A 12,461-nucleotide genomic window follows, 5' to 3' on the forward strand; every position below is an offset into this window, starting at 1 on the left:
TTAAAGACTCACATTTTAAAAGCTTCATTTAGCCCTGGCTGGTTTGGCTCAGTGGATAGAGTATTGGCCCTTGGACTGAAGGGTCCCGGGTTTGATTCTGGTCAAGGGCATGTACCTCGGTTGCAGGCTCAACCCCCAGCCTTGGCAAGGCCGCATATGGGAGGCAACCAATCAACGTGTCTCTCTCACATCGATGTTTCTCTCTCTGTGTCTCTCCTCCCTTCCATTCTCTCTAAAAATCAATGGAAAAATAGCCTTGGGTGAGGATTTAAATAAATAAATAAATAAATAAATAAATAAATAAATAAATAAATGAAATAATTTTTTAAAGTTACACTTAAATGTACTGTCACAGGAGATTTGACACTGTTACCATAAACAGAAAATCCAAAACACTTGCTTGCCACAAATGGAAGCTAATTATAAAGAAAGAAGTCCAAGTGATTAAATTTTACCTAGATTCTGGTGGCTCAAGCCTCAAGCCCTCATTCTCTTTGTTTGCAAGGGAGGTTAGCAGGTGTTAGAGGGCGACAGAGACAAATAGAGGCTTCTTTCTGGATAGTCAGAAAGCTTAAAAGAAAATTAGGAAAGGAATTACTTTCTCACTCTATGATTCAAGGTTCCTTAATGCCAAGAGGTTGAGTAACACCTAAACCATTCTCTCTTGCTACTAGACCTGTTCAGCCCATGCCCTGAAAAACACAGTCCCAGAGAAGGACCCTCTATGGCAAGGCACTCACATTTCTGGAGACAAAGACAGGAAAGCCCAAGGAAGATCAGAGAGAAGACCAAATTAGTCCATACAAACTCATCATGAACTGTCCGTGCACCTTAAGCAACGTCCCAGGCACTAATTGCGGAAAGCCACTTGAGGAAGAACCTAGAGGTTGTCTCTGTGCCTTTCGTGGCTTGGGAGAGAAGCTAAAAAACCCCCATGGGCTCTAGAAACAGTCGCTCTGGCAATACCCAGCGCTCCCTAATCGACTGTGCTAAATATTATTCTCGATGTCCCCCAAAGTGTGCTCTTATCATAGCACAACTGGGTAAATATTATGATAAGTTGTGGTTTTTACTGCCACAGAAGTACAAATGCTAACTTTTTCATTGATGTGAGGGATGGCCAGGAAATCTCTGTGGTGAGAGCTTGAAAGCAATTACATCCTATTTGGAGGTTTGGCCAGATGTCAAGGGAGTTTATAGCCAAACCACTACTTTGGTGGTGTTTTTGTCCCCCAAAGTAATCCAAAAATTAATGTACCAGAAGGAAATAATATGTTTGTATAGTATATTGTGAGAGCTGAGGCTTGGCTCTTAGAGAGGGTACAATAGAAAATGTTTTATCAATAAGAAGAAATGGTGCATTTTGGAGTACTTTTTGACTCAGGTTAATAGGTTGTTCATTGTTCAAGATTTCTCAAGTAGTAGAAGCTCAGAAAAAATTGGGAAAATACTATATGGCTCTGTGTGTGTGTGAGTGTAGTGTTATTATACTCTCATATGCTTACATGTTCTAGAAGAATGATATGAACCAATCTTGAGGAGAATTTGTATTATGAATGAGTTCTCACTTTTTTTCTTAAATTGTATTGCTTAAATGATCTCTTAAAGTGTATTATGCATTTAAAAAATTAAGTTAGTTGAATTTTGTATAGAAAACAATGTAATGGAATTTTTCTATATGCCGTCTTCCCTTCCATCAACTGAGGAACCTTGAGGAAGACTGAAAAAACAAACCCGGCTCTCAGATCTATCAGACCAGAGACTTTTCCGCTTTAGCTTTCGTTTTCATTTTTTATCAAATGCTGCTTTATTTAACATAAGATGTTTGTCGATCTCATGAATCCACATGAGAAATTCAGACTCAAAACACTTCCTAATTTGGGTCACCATGGGTGGCAGAGAGAGACCACCATCTCAATCTCTGACTTGATGGAGTCTACCTAGAGGTCATTAATCTGAGCAAACCCAGGTTCTCCTAAAAGCCCACTTCCTGGAACGTCCAGCAGCTTCTGAAATCCCTGGGCATTTTAATAACAGCTGCCATTTATTAACTACCAACTGGGCCCCAAATAGTGTGTTAAACCAGGTGCATTGCCTTTTATCTTCACAAAACCGTCAGAGGTAGAGATCATCATTTCTATTTCACAGAGGAAGAAACTAGGCTCAACAGTACGTAAGCAACTTGCCCAAAGTCACAGGCGAGCCAGCGGCACTCAATTGCAGCTTTACTTCTTTGATGGAAGAAGTAAAGTTTTACCTAATTAATGACTGTGGGAAGCTAATATCCCTCTGAAAGTCTCCACTGTACCCAAAGACTTACTTATTCACCTGCGGTACTGGCCCATCAGTCATTTTCCCCTTGGTATGTGCAAATTATTGCAGCAATCAAGATGCATGCATCCCATTGTTCTCTGACATTTAGATATACAAGCCTTGGGTCGTTTTTAACCAAGGCAGCAAAATCCTTTCACAAAGGAGTTCATTTCAGGGGGAAAATCTGTTGGTAAGGAATAAACTACAACTTGTCAATGGCATGTATATTTTTTTTTGCTAAATTTATGTTTTCCCTTGTTAACCAATAATTCAGCATAAAGATTTTTGTAACATTCATTGTGGTGATTCACTAGCTATATCATTATGATACAACAACTTCTTGGCAATAAAGAATAACTTACAGATCTGGGGACGAGATTTTTTAAATGATGGTGCTTATAGGATATTGGCTTATGTTAAGTTTGTTTCTGGGTTAGATTCTTAAATCGTTTCAATGATGTAAAATTGAGGGATCATGAGGTAAGCAATTTGATGATCTCTTGAACAGCCATTATTCCCCTTCCCACAGTATAGTCAAGTGGCTAGGGAGTTGATTCTAGTTCTAGAGGTAGACTGAATAGTCCAGGCCAACTGCCAGGGCATCCCTTTGCCCTCTGGCTTAGAAACTCACATCTAACCCAATCAGAACATGACATTTTCTGGCCACAAGAATTTGTGTAGGAATAAACATGTTGTCTCAGTTGGGCAAGTAAGTTATGTAGGAAAGTTGATGGAGGCTTCCAGAAAAAGTGTCCTTACTCTTAAGAGAGAACCACAGGAAGCCAGTTTCCCTGTGTGTGGATGTTGTCCTACCTGGGAAACAAGGCCTGGAGTGACCACAGTTACCTCAAATCACACTGAAGGTGGCACTGGCATTCAGAAGATGAATGAGATGAGAGAATCTCGGAAAAACTGAGCTGGAACCATCTGTCTAAACCAATCCCAGAGCCTGCCTTTCTGTTGTACTCGAGCCAACACATTTTCTCATTGTGGAAGCCACTTTGAGTTTCTGTCACTGTAGCTTAAGCATCCTAAGCTCAGGCCGCCATGACAAAATACTGTAGACTGGGTGGCTTAGACAAAAGAAGGTGTTTTTTTTTCCACAGTTCTGGAGGCTGAGAAGTCCAAGACCAATATGCCAGTCGATTCAGTTCCCAGTAAGAGCTCTCTTCCTGGCTTGTAGAAAGATGCCTGCTGACTGTGTTCTCACAGGAGAGAGAGAGAGAGAGAGAGAGAGAGAGAGAGAGAGAGAGAGAGAGAGAGAGAGAGAGAGAGATTGAGAGAGAGAGAGAGAGATTGAGAGAGAGAGAGAGAGACTCAACATAAGAATTAGGGGGGGGGGGCGCAAAAAACATTTAGTCTATAACACATTCTAAACAAGACCAGCCACAGTCATTCCACTGACCTAATTCTCAATTTATCATAATATTGTCACAAGAGACTTCAATAGGGATATTCTCTTCATAGATAAAACCATCATCAACCATTCTACTCCATGGACTAGGAAACTGACACCCAAATCATAAAGAGCAGATGACTTAAACTTACCCAGAAATATGTGGCCCTGGCTGAGTAGCTGAGTTGGTCAGATTGTCTTCCCAATACGTCAAAGTTGCAGGTTCAATCCCCGGTCAGGGCACTTACAAAAAGCAAACAATGAATGTATAAATGAGTGGAACAAAAAAATGATGTTTCTCTCTTTCTTTCTCTCCCTTTCTCTCTCTCTCAAATCAATTTTTAAAAATAAAAAATGACCCTATTTGGCTTTCAGCTTTCTTGTTTTCTCCAAAAGGATGTCTAACATGCAGTCACCAAGTATGTCCAGATAGGTTTTCTAAAGTGTTGGAGCCCACTTGGACAGGTGTCTACATTGATCTCTGTTGATTCAGTTGAGCCTGAATTGAAGCCAAAAGTCATGCAACCTGCAACCCTGGGCCTATTGATGGAAAAGAATTCTAATCCTGAGACCTTGTTTCAAGGGGCATACATAAGTCAGTTTTGTTCTGCAGATCTCAATAGAGTAATCAGCACTCAAGGAACAGACGATACATGTACCCAGGTAGAATCCATGTCTCTAGCTCTTCTGCAGATCAATGTAGCTATGTGACTAAATTCTTACCAATGGTATGTAAGGAAAGTAATATGTGTAATTTTCAGGTCACATTTTAAAAGGATGCTGTTAAAATCTTAACAATTGTTCAATTTGGATAAAGGTAATTTTTATTATTTTTTGTGTTACTCAGTTCTCTGTTAAAGCTGAAAGATAAATATCCTAACTAATCATCAAATTCTCCAAGACTCACCACCCTAGGAGCACAAATCGAGTTTCATTTTCAATAATGCCCAAATAGCTCTTGTCCCACGTGCTTCCACAGGATCGTGGTCAACAATTATCCCAGAGATTCCCCAGAAGCATCACACCTGTGTACAAACAAGAGAGGTCAGCCCTCCTGTTCGTAACCACATGTCATCTGATATTACTTCCTGGTCCCCTGCTCCAGAGTCCTTCCAACCCAGCAGAGGCATAGAACAGAATGACTCAGGGTTCTGTTGCAAAATAGGAGAGAAAGCAATTTCCCCTCTTATGTGTTGAATTCTATTAGAGGACCCCAGAGCTGTGTTGCTTGGGCCCCAAAGCAAACCTGACTGTTTATTTCTAGTCCTGCTGTTCTCCTTCATTCTAAGACATATATTCAATGCAACACAGAGACAAAGCCAGTTGAGAGATACCGCCATGCTCTAGTTTGCATCTTCCCTCTGATGAGTCAGGCTTTGCCACTCGGTCAAGTTTGTCTGTCTCATTCCTTCCTTCCTAGGATGCGTTCTCTCCCACGAAGCCACCAATCTCTCTTATAATGAAGTCTCCAGCAGGGTCCACCCCACCAGTTCACTGGGCATACCCCGAACTCCTGCTTCAAAAGCAACAGAAAAACACCAAAAATAAAGTGTGTTCATAGTAGAAGGAATGAGCAAGAATCAAGGAGGGTTTGTATATATTCCCTTGAATACCAGTTCCATGTAAATGATGTTCCAAGGAAAAAGGTTCTATGGTCAAATTACTTTGGAAAACACAAACACTGTGGTTCTTCTCCTCCCACACCTGCTAGTCTTTCACAGGGCACATTAGCACATTAACAGCTCCAAGAAGCCCTGCAGTCAACCTGTTTATTTCGTTTAATCCCGTATTTCTTCTGCACATTTGACCAGAGTGCCTGCCCTGTAAGCCTCTGCAAATACTTAATATTCTGGGAACACCCTTGGGAAATGGCAGGTGTTGGCTGGAGCACTCATCCCTTCAACTTTCTGCGCTGTGATTTTGGGGAAGGGTGTGTGTGCATGCATGTGTTATGCTGTCACTTGGGGTGTCAGTGGCTGCTCTCGGTAACAGCATTAATGTGGCAGCTGAGTGGCATATTTTTCCAAGAGGAGAAGGACGGGGCAGGTCCCCAGGGCTGGGAAGCACTGAAATATTTCCCCTGCAGCTTGCCAGGGTTCCACTACCAAGAAAGTTGCCAGGGTAAGCATTGGCACAGACAGCCCATCAGACAGAATTGCTCCTTTTTGGAACCGAGGAATTCACACCCACTCTGAGGCTGGCTTGGGCACATGCCTCTCCCAGCTGGTCCCTCAGTAGGAATCTCAGCTTCTAGAATGTCTGAGCTGCTTGAGAGATTCAAGCATTTCAGAGACCCAGAGAAGCTGTCCTTGAAACAATGCAAATCTCCGGTAGAGGCACTCTGTTTTAAGAGAGGAAACAAAGCTCATGGACCTCAGAGCTCTTGCTGAAGAGGCTGTTGAAGCCAAAAACTGCAGGAGGATTGTTCCGGAAGAATTACCACGATTCACATGCCTGGATTTGGCCACTAAATATGAACACTTTGCGAAACAATAGAGGCACAGGGGTTTTCTGGAAAGAAGGAATAATGCAAAGAGCAAGGCAAAGGCTGGAAAAGCAAATGTGTTGTCCCCGGGGTGTAATAGATCTCCTGAGACATGTGATTCTAAAGAAAGCTTAATTAAATTTAATGGACAAACCTCTCGGTGCTAGGAGGCATTTTAATGTGGTATTTCGGTTCTGGGTGGACAAAAATCAGTCTTCCTTGCCTCGCTGCTCTCTCCTTGAAATGAAACAAACTTCCTGATTAGTGCCATAACTCTCAGGACTGCCCGTGTTCTATCTGCTGATAGCCTCTATAGGACACCTGAGGGGCGCTGCTCACTGAATCTGCAGGATACTGGCCACATATGACAGAAGGGAGATCCTAGATGAAGGATAGCGGTGTCTTAACCATCTAGGTACCTTCAGTGTCTAGAACAGGGCCTGGTGCAAAGGATATTTGATGAATGAATGAAAAGAAAGAAGAAATAAATGAAGAATGGGAGGAAGGAAGGGAGAAAGAGAGAGAAGGAGGGAGGGAAGGAAAGCAGGGCTATAGCTAGAGAAAGTGTCTCAGGCATAGCCCAAGGAGAGAGCAGAATGGAGAGGGTGTGTTTATTTAGAAGAGAAGACTAGCAGAAGTTCGATACTCCAATTTTGATCAGGTAATGCTTCTTCCCATCCCTTATCTACCCACCTCCGACCTCCCCTGCTTACCCCTGTGACTCAGGAGAAACTGACCCCACTCCCAGGTGGGCCTGGTTAGCTGAGGCTAATTCCATCCTCTTGCAAGTGATTGGTTCAAGAATGATTATATTATCCATTTGTGGTCAATGGAATGCAAGGACAGTTTGCTAGGGATTTGGTGAAGTTTTCTTGTCCTGGGAAAACACCAAGAAGTTATTCTCTTTTCTTTTCTTAGGCCTACAAAGATTGCCACCTTTGTGGTACTGGCCTGAGAATGAGGCCAACAAAGAGTGAGGTCAAGAGAGTAAAAGGAGGTAGATGCCACTGGATGAAATACACTTTCAAGCCCATCTGACTCCTAGATTTCTAATTATGGGAATCAATCAATAACCTTACCTTTCTGACCACTTAGAGTTGGATTTTTGATTATCTACAGCCAAAGGTATCTAACTGATTTACCCTCAAACATAATTGGTCTATGAACCAAGCCAAACAGCAATCTATTCTCCAACACAGGCTGGAACTCAGATGGAGAAAATAAGAAATTACAACTGTATTAGCAGTGAATAGCCACTCCCACCCTGAGCCCACCACTCCGGCCCATCAGGCCCTGTGATGGATATTCACTGACCACACTTTACTCTTCATACACCCTTTGTACTCACAGAAAGAGATCTGAAAACAAGAAGACTTTCAAAGAGCTATAGCTAGTGCTCTTTCTAATTGTCTGTGTGATCTTGAACAAGACACTTAGCCTCTCTGAGTCTCAGTCTGCCTCAATCCATGCCAAATAAATGAAACGAAGATTAGTGGAGATTCTTATCTTATTCATTCTTCACAGAATTTCTGGGAAGATCAAATGTAAATTCTAGGGGCTGCACATCTAAATAGAGGTGTTATTATTATCTTTATCTGATCTGTTTTTTCATTTATCTGTATCTCCCCGGGCTTCCCCCTGGACAGTGCTAACATCTGATAACTTAAGTCTACATTTAACTTCATCACATAACACTGACTCCAATTCAATCTTTATAAACTATTATTTCTACCTGTCTACTTCCAAAATGGATTTAGGGTAGCTTATAATAAAAAGGTCCAATACACAAAAACAATAAAACAAGCATGCAAGGATAAGAGTTAAGTAAGGGAAGGTGGGGAATTGTTGTACTAGAAAACCCACATGAAGAGCAACTGCAATTGAGCTAGAAAACTTAGTTCTGAGCTTCCCAACAGCTAAAGGAAAAAGTGGAATTTATTTTTAAAGCTAGTATCATACAATACACTATACCAGGCACTATGAAGGCTACAAAAATAAATAAGACATGAGTTCCGCCTTCAAAGATTTTAGAGGATAATAAAGAAAAAAAAATCCATCAATACTAATACCAAGACATTGTTAAGTAATGCAAGCATTACTAATTGCCATCTACACACAAAAAAAAATTCGTGGGATTAGTTAGGAAAAGATTTACTCTGGCTTAGGGAAAAAAACTTGATAGAAGAAAAGATATTTGAACTGGGCCTTAGATGGGGTTGGAATCTGATTATTGGAGATGCATGGCAGGGCTTTCTGGCATGAGCAAGGTGCCCGCATATGGGTACTATGTTTAAGAAAGTAATACCCTTGGTCTGCAGTGTATTGGGGTGTGGATGTGTGTGTGCCTGTGTACACATATATGTCCATATGTGTACCTTAAGTGTAGTAGGAAATAAGGTTGGGAGGGAGATTGGGGTCAGTTTAGAACAGTTCTTAAAGGCCATGCTCAGAACTCTGAACTTTATTCTGTAGGAAATGAAGAAAAGTCACTGAAATCTTTTTGATAGGAAAGTGACATAATCATAGTTGTTCTCCAAATAATACATTTTTGGTGGTATTTTCCCCCTGGAGATCAAAATTGAAAGTGTGGCTCTGCTGTGAGCTAATGTATTTCCATCAGAAACTTATCCTTCCCCTGTGCTATTCTTTGTTCACTTGACAATTTTTCATTACATTGATTCTAAGTCAGCTATTCCCAAAGAAAATACAGAAATTCATCATCTTTCCCTTTATGATTTTCTCCTCTGTCATCAAACACATCAGCAGGCATGAGTTTTATCATAATTCAATTCCCGCCTTCCACCCACCTTAATTACATGCATTTCCACTTGATAATAATTCACTGGAGTATTCAAGAAGATTAGGAAGTTAAACTTCTTTTGCCTTGGCATCTCTTTTGGGAGAGTTCCTGCATCAGTGCACAGGATGGGGAGTCCTATCCTCCTGCCTTTCCATGAGTATGAGCATGAGAGATGCTTTGTAACCTTAAAGGTTCAGAATTAATTCACCTAGCAGGGATGGGGAACATCTGGCCCACTGGTGGTATAAAGCCTGAGAAGTCATTTGGTCTGGCCCTGCCAAAGCATTAGGGGTGAGTTAATTAAATGTTTGACCAAATACAGCAGGCTACTTTTTAAGTTGATAATTGTGTATGGCCCTCGAATGATGTTATAAATATCCAAATGGCCCTTGGCAGAACAAAGGTTCCCCACCCCTGAATGGAACCATGGAGTTTGGCATTAGAGGGGGTTTTAAGGACCACCTGTTGGGAAGTAATCAAAAGAAGAAGCACTAGTCATGGCTTCTTGCCAGCAACCAGCACCAAGAACCTTACTTTCCCTTCCCCAAGATATTAGTCTTGATTCTAATCATTGCAGATAAGATATAAGTGAGTCAAAATTTGTTGATTGCTCAGGATCAGGATCCTAAAGTTAAAGTCAAATTTGCCCACTGTTTCTTGAATATTTAACCTATCACTCCTAAACTGAATGCATTATCTGAAAAGCCATTAAATGTAAAGTTATATAAGGGTCTTTAAAAAGCCTTCTCTGATCCCTCCAGATTGAATTCAATGCCCACCCCTCCTCCTGCTGTCATGAAATGTCTTGCTATCATGTGAACCACATGCTGTTACAATATCTAACATTTGAGTATTTAATGTTCACCATAAATTTTATATATATTATTTCATCCAGTCTTCCTAGGGATGTAGATATTGCCATTATCTCTGTTTTAATGATGAAGAAGATGAAGCAAAACCTGGCTAAGTGACTTTTCCAAGGTCATACAGCCAATTAAGAACTGGAAGTAGAGTTTGATCTCCAATTATCTAACTCCAAGCCTTGCTCTTAAGTTCTTTGATATAATGTTAGGATGACCTGTTTCTGTGTCTACTACCTATCTACTGCCCCCTGACCCCTTTCCTGACTGCAGGGGTCAGGAGGGGAAAGAATTTCCTGGTGTGGGTTGGTTTTACCCATTTTCATAGCCCTTATTGCCCAGCACAGTGAGTGGCAGGTGCTCAAGCAATAAAAAGTAGCTGCATGAATGAATATGTGAGATGTCAACTGGTAACTCTTCCTCCTAGACTCACTGGTTTGTATGAAATTTACATTTTAATTCTGGTTAAAGATACATCAAATCTTCAAGAAGGAAGAAGAGGCATCTCTAGTGTGTATCTCTATTAACTTGTTAATTCGGCCAGACATCTTCTCTATATGTCAGGGGACCCAATTGTGGGAGTAATTTCAAGAAAAGATTGCAAAGGGAAATTGAAAAAGAAACATTTCTCTAAGTTTTTTCCCCTGAAGCAACTTATCTCCTGCCAGATTTTATAAACAAAGGGGACCCATTTCTGAAACCATGTGTCCAAGTCTTTGCACAAGCAAGGATGACTCTTTTTTCCTGCTTCATTGCCCTACACTGCTCTCCACCCAGCTCAGCAGGGGCACGGGCTTGGGATCTGGCCTGTGGTGGGACCCTCACACATGTGAATCAATGCAAGGAAATTCTGGCCAACACTTTCTCTCTATTTTGCCTGGAGATTCTCTCCAAGTTGCACCCTTAACTGATGCCAGGGACCAGACACCATTTTGACACATGTGTCAGGCTAAGGCTTCAAGGAGACATCCAAGCTCAGAGGCCAACTGCCTTCTTGGATCTGAGATACAGGAAATAAAGAACTGAAGAATGAATAGTCTTCCAAAGAAGACCATGGCTAACGATACTGAGAGACTCGGGAGTGCCGTCAAACCTAAGGGAGCTGGGCAGTCTCAGCCCCATTGCCTGTCCCCAAGACACTCAGGTGGTTGCTTTCCTTGCAGAGAACTGCTCCTTCAATGGTACAGCTTTATTGCCTCTATGTAGGTGGCACGAACAAACATGGTAGTTTTAAAGATGAGAGCAGAATTCCTCTCAGGAAGAAAAAGGTAGTTAGATCTTGACGAAGAGGTCCCCTCGGCATGGCAGGAATGCATTGGGAAGGAGGACGAGAACCACAGAGCACGTTTTGAGTAATAAACAGAAAGTGGGGAGTTGGGAGAGAGGAATAAACCAGATAAGGAATGGGGATTGAGATCAATACAGCATTAGAAGTGGCCTCTCCTTCAAGAGCTTCCCAGTAGTGGGAACACACAAAATGCTTTTAAGAACAATGTCTAAAGCTCCATTTTAAGTTATTTGCTGAGGTGTAAAGCCATTCCCTCCATTGTGCAAACCTTCAAGAGGTACTTGCTGCCTCCCAAGCCTTGGGCCAGGAATACTTTGGGGAAGAAAAGAATTGGGGTGATGCCCAATGGGGTGACCCAGAGCAGAACAGCAGTGGTGTATGCATGGAAGCCAAAACAGAGAGGAGCTGTGAAATTCAGCAAAAACAGTTCAGAAGTGACTGTGGAAAATCTGAATTGCCCCAAGATTCACCCTCAAGATATTGAGAAGAACCTGTGTTTCCTTCCATATGTTGGATGAGGTTTTCAGACAAAAAAAAATGTCAAAGGCCAGCAGCCTGGATGACTTGAAAATATCCATGAAGCTGACATTTGAATGAAATGTGCTTGACATGATTCTTTCCAATGTTATGGTGATACTTTTTCTTTTTAAATATAATATAGATAATTTTTCTGGGAATACAATAATGTTGACCCCTCTTCTCGGGTTCCAGAAAGCCCAAGGAAGATACAATATTTTTAAATAAGAAACTTGACTTAGGAGACTCTCTGATTCATCAGAATAGGAATTCAGTGTTAGTGAATCACTGTTAGCTGGGATGCAGTCTGTGACTTACCGGCCAGCTTACATCAAATCTGATTCACATCACCCCTTTACTTGTGTGTGCAGCAGGGGAGACAGAGGGCGGAACACAGATGAGAAACAGAAGAGCCAGCGTTCCTGTCTGGAAGACACACTGCCATCCACAAACGTTCTGGATGAGAGGGCGTCCCTCTCAGCCTCTCTGTCACGTGGGAGGCGCTCACCTTCTGAGGCTCCAATTTCTCCCTCTGCAGCCCATGTTCTCCCTGTGTTTGGGTGGAGACATGCCTTAATGAAGAGAGGCTGGAAAATATGGGGTTTGAAGAAGAACTCTAGCAGCCCAAAACAAATCATTTCTTAGAGTTCAGATGTTTGTGAAACTTTAAGAGAAATGACAAAGCACATGTTTTCAAGAGTTGGAGTTTTCCCTCCCTCCTAGGCCTTCCCCACTTCCCACAGGATCCCCCATGAGCAGACCCCCAGTAGGTTTACCTGAAGCTATTTGGTGCAGCTGGGGCA

Source organism: Myotis myotis, unplaced genomic scaffold (genome assembly GCF_014108235.1).
Source record: "Myotis myotis isolate mMyoMyo1 unplaced genomic scaffold, mMyoMyo1.p scaffold_m19_p_10, whole genome shotgun sequence".
NCBI lineage: Eukaryota > Metazoa > Chordata > Mammalia > Chiroptera > Vespertilionidae > Myotis > Myotis myotis.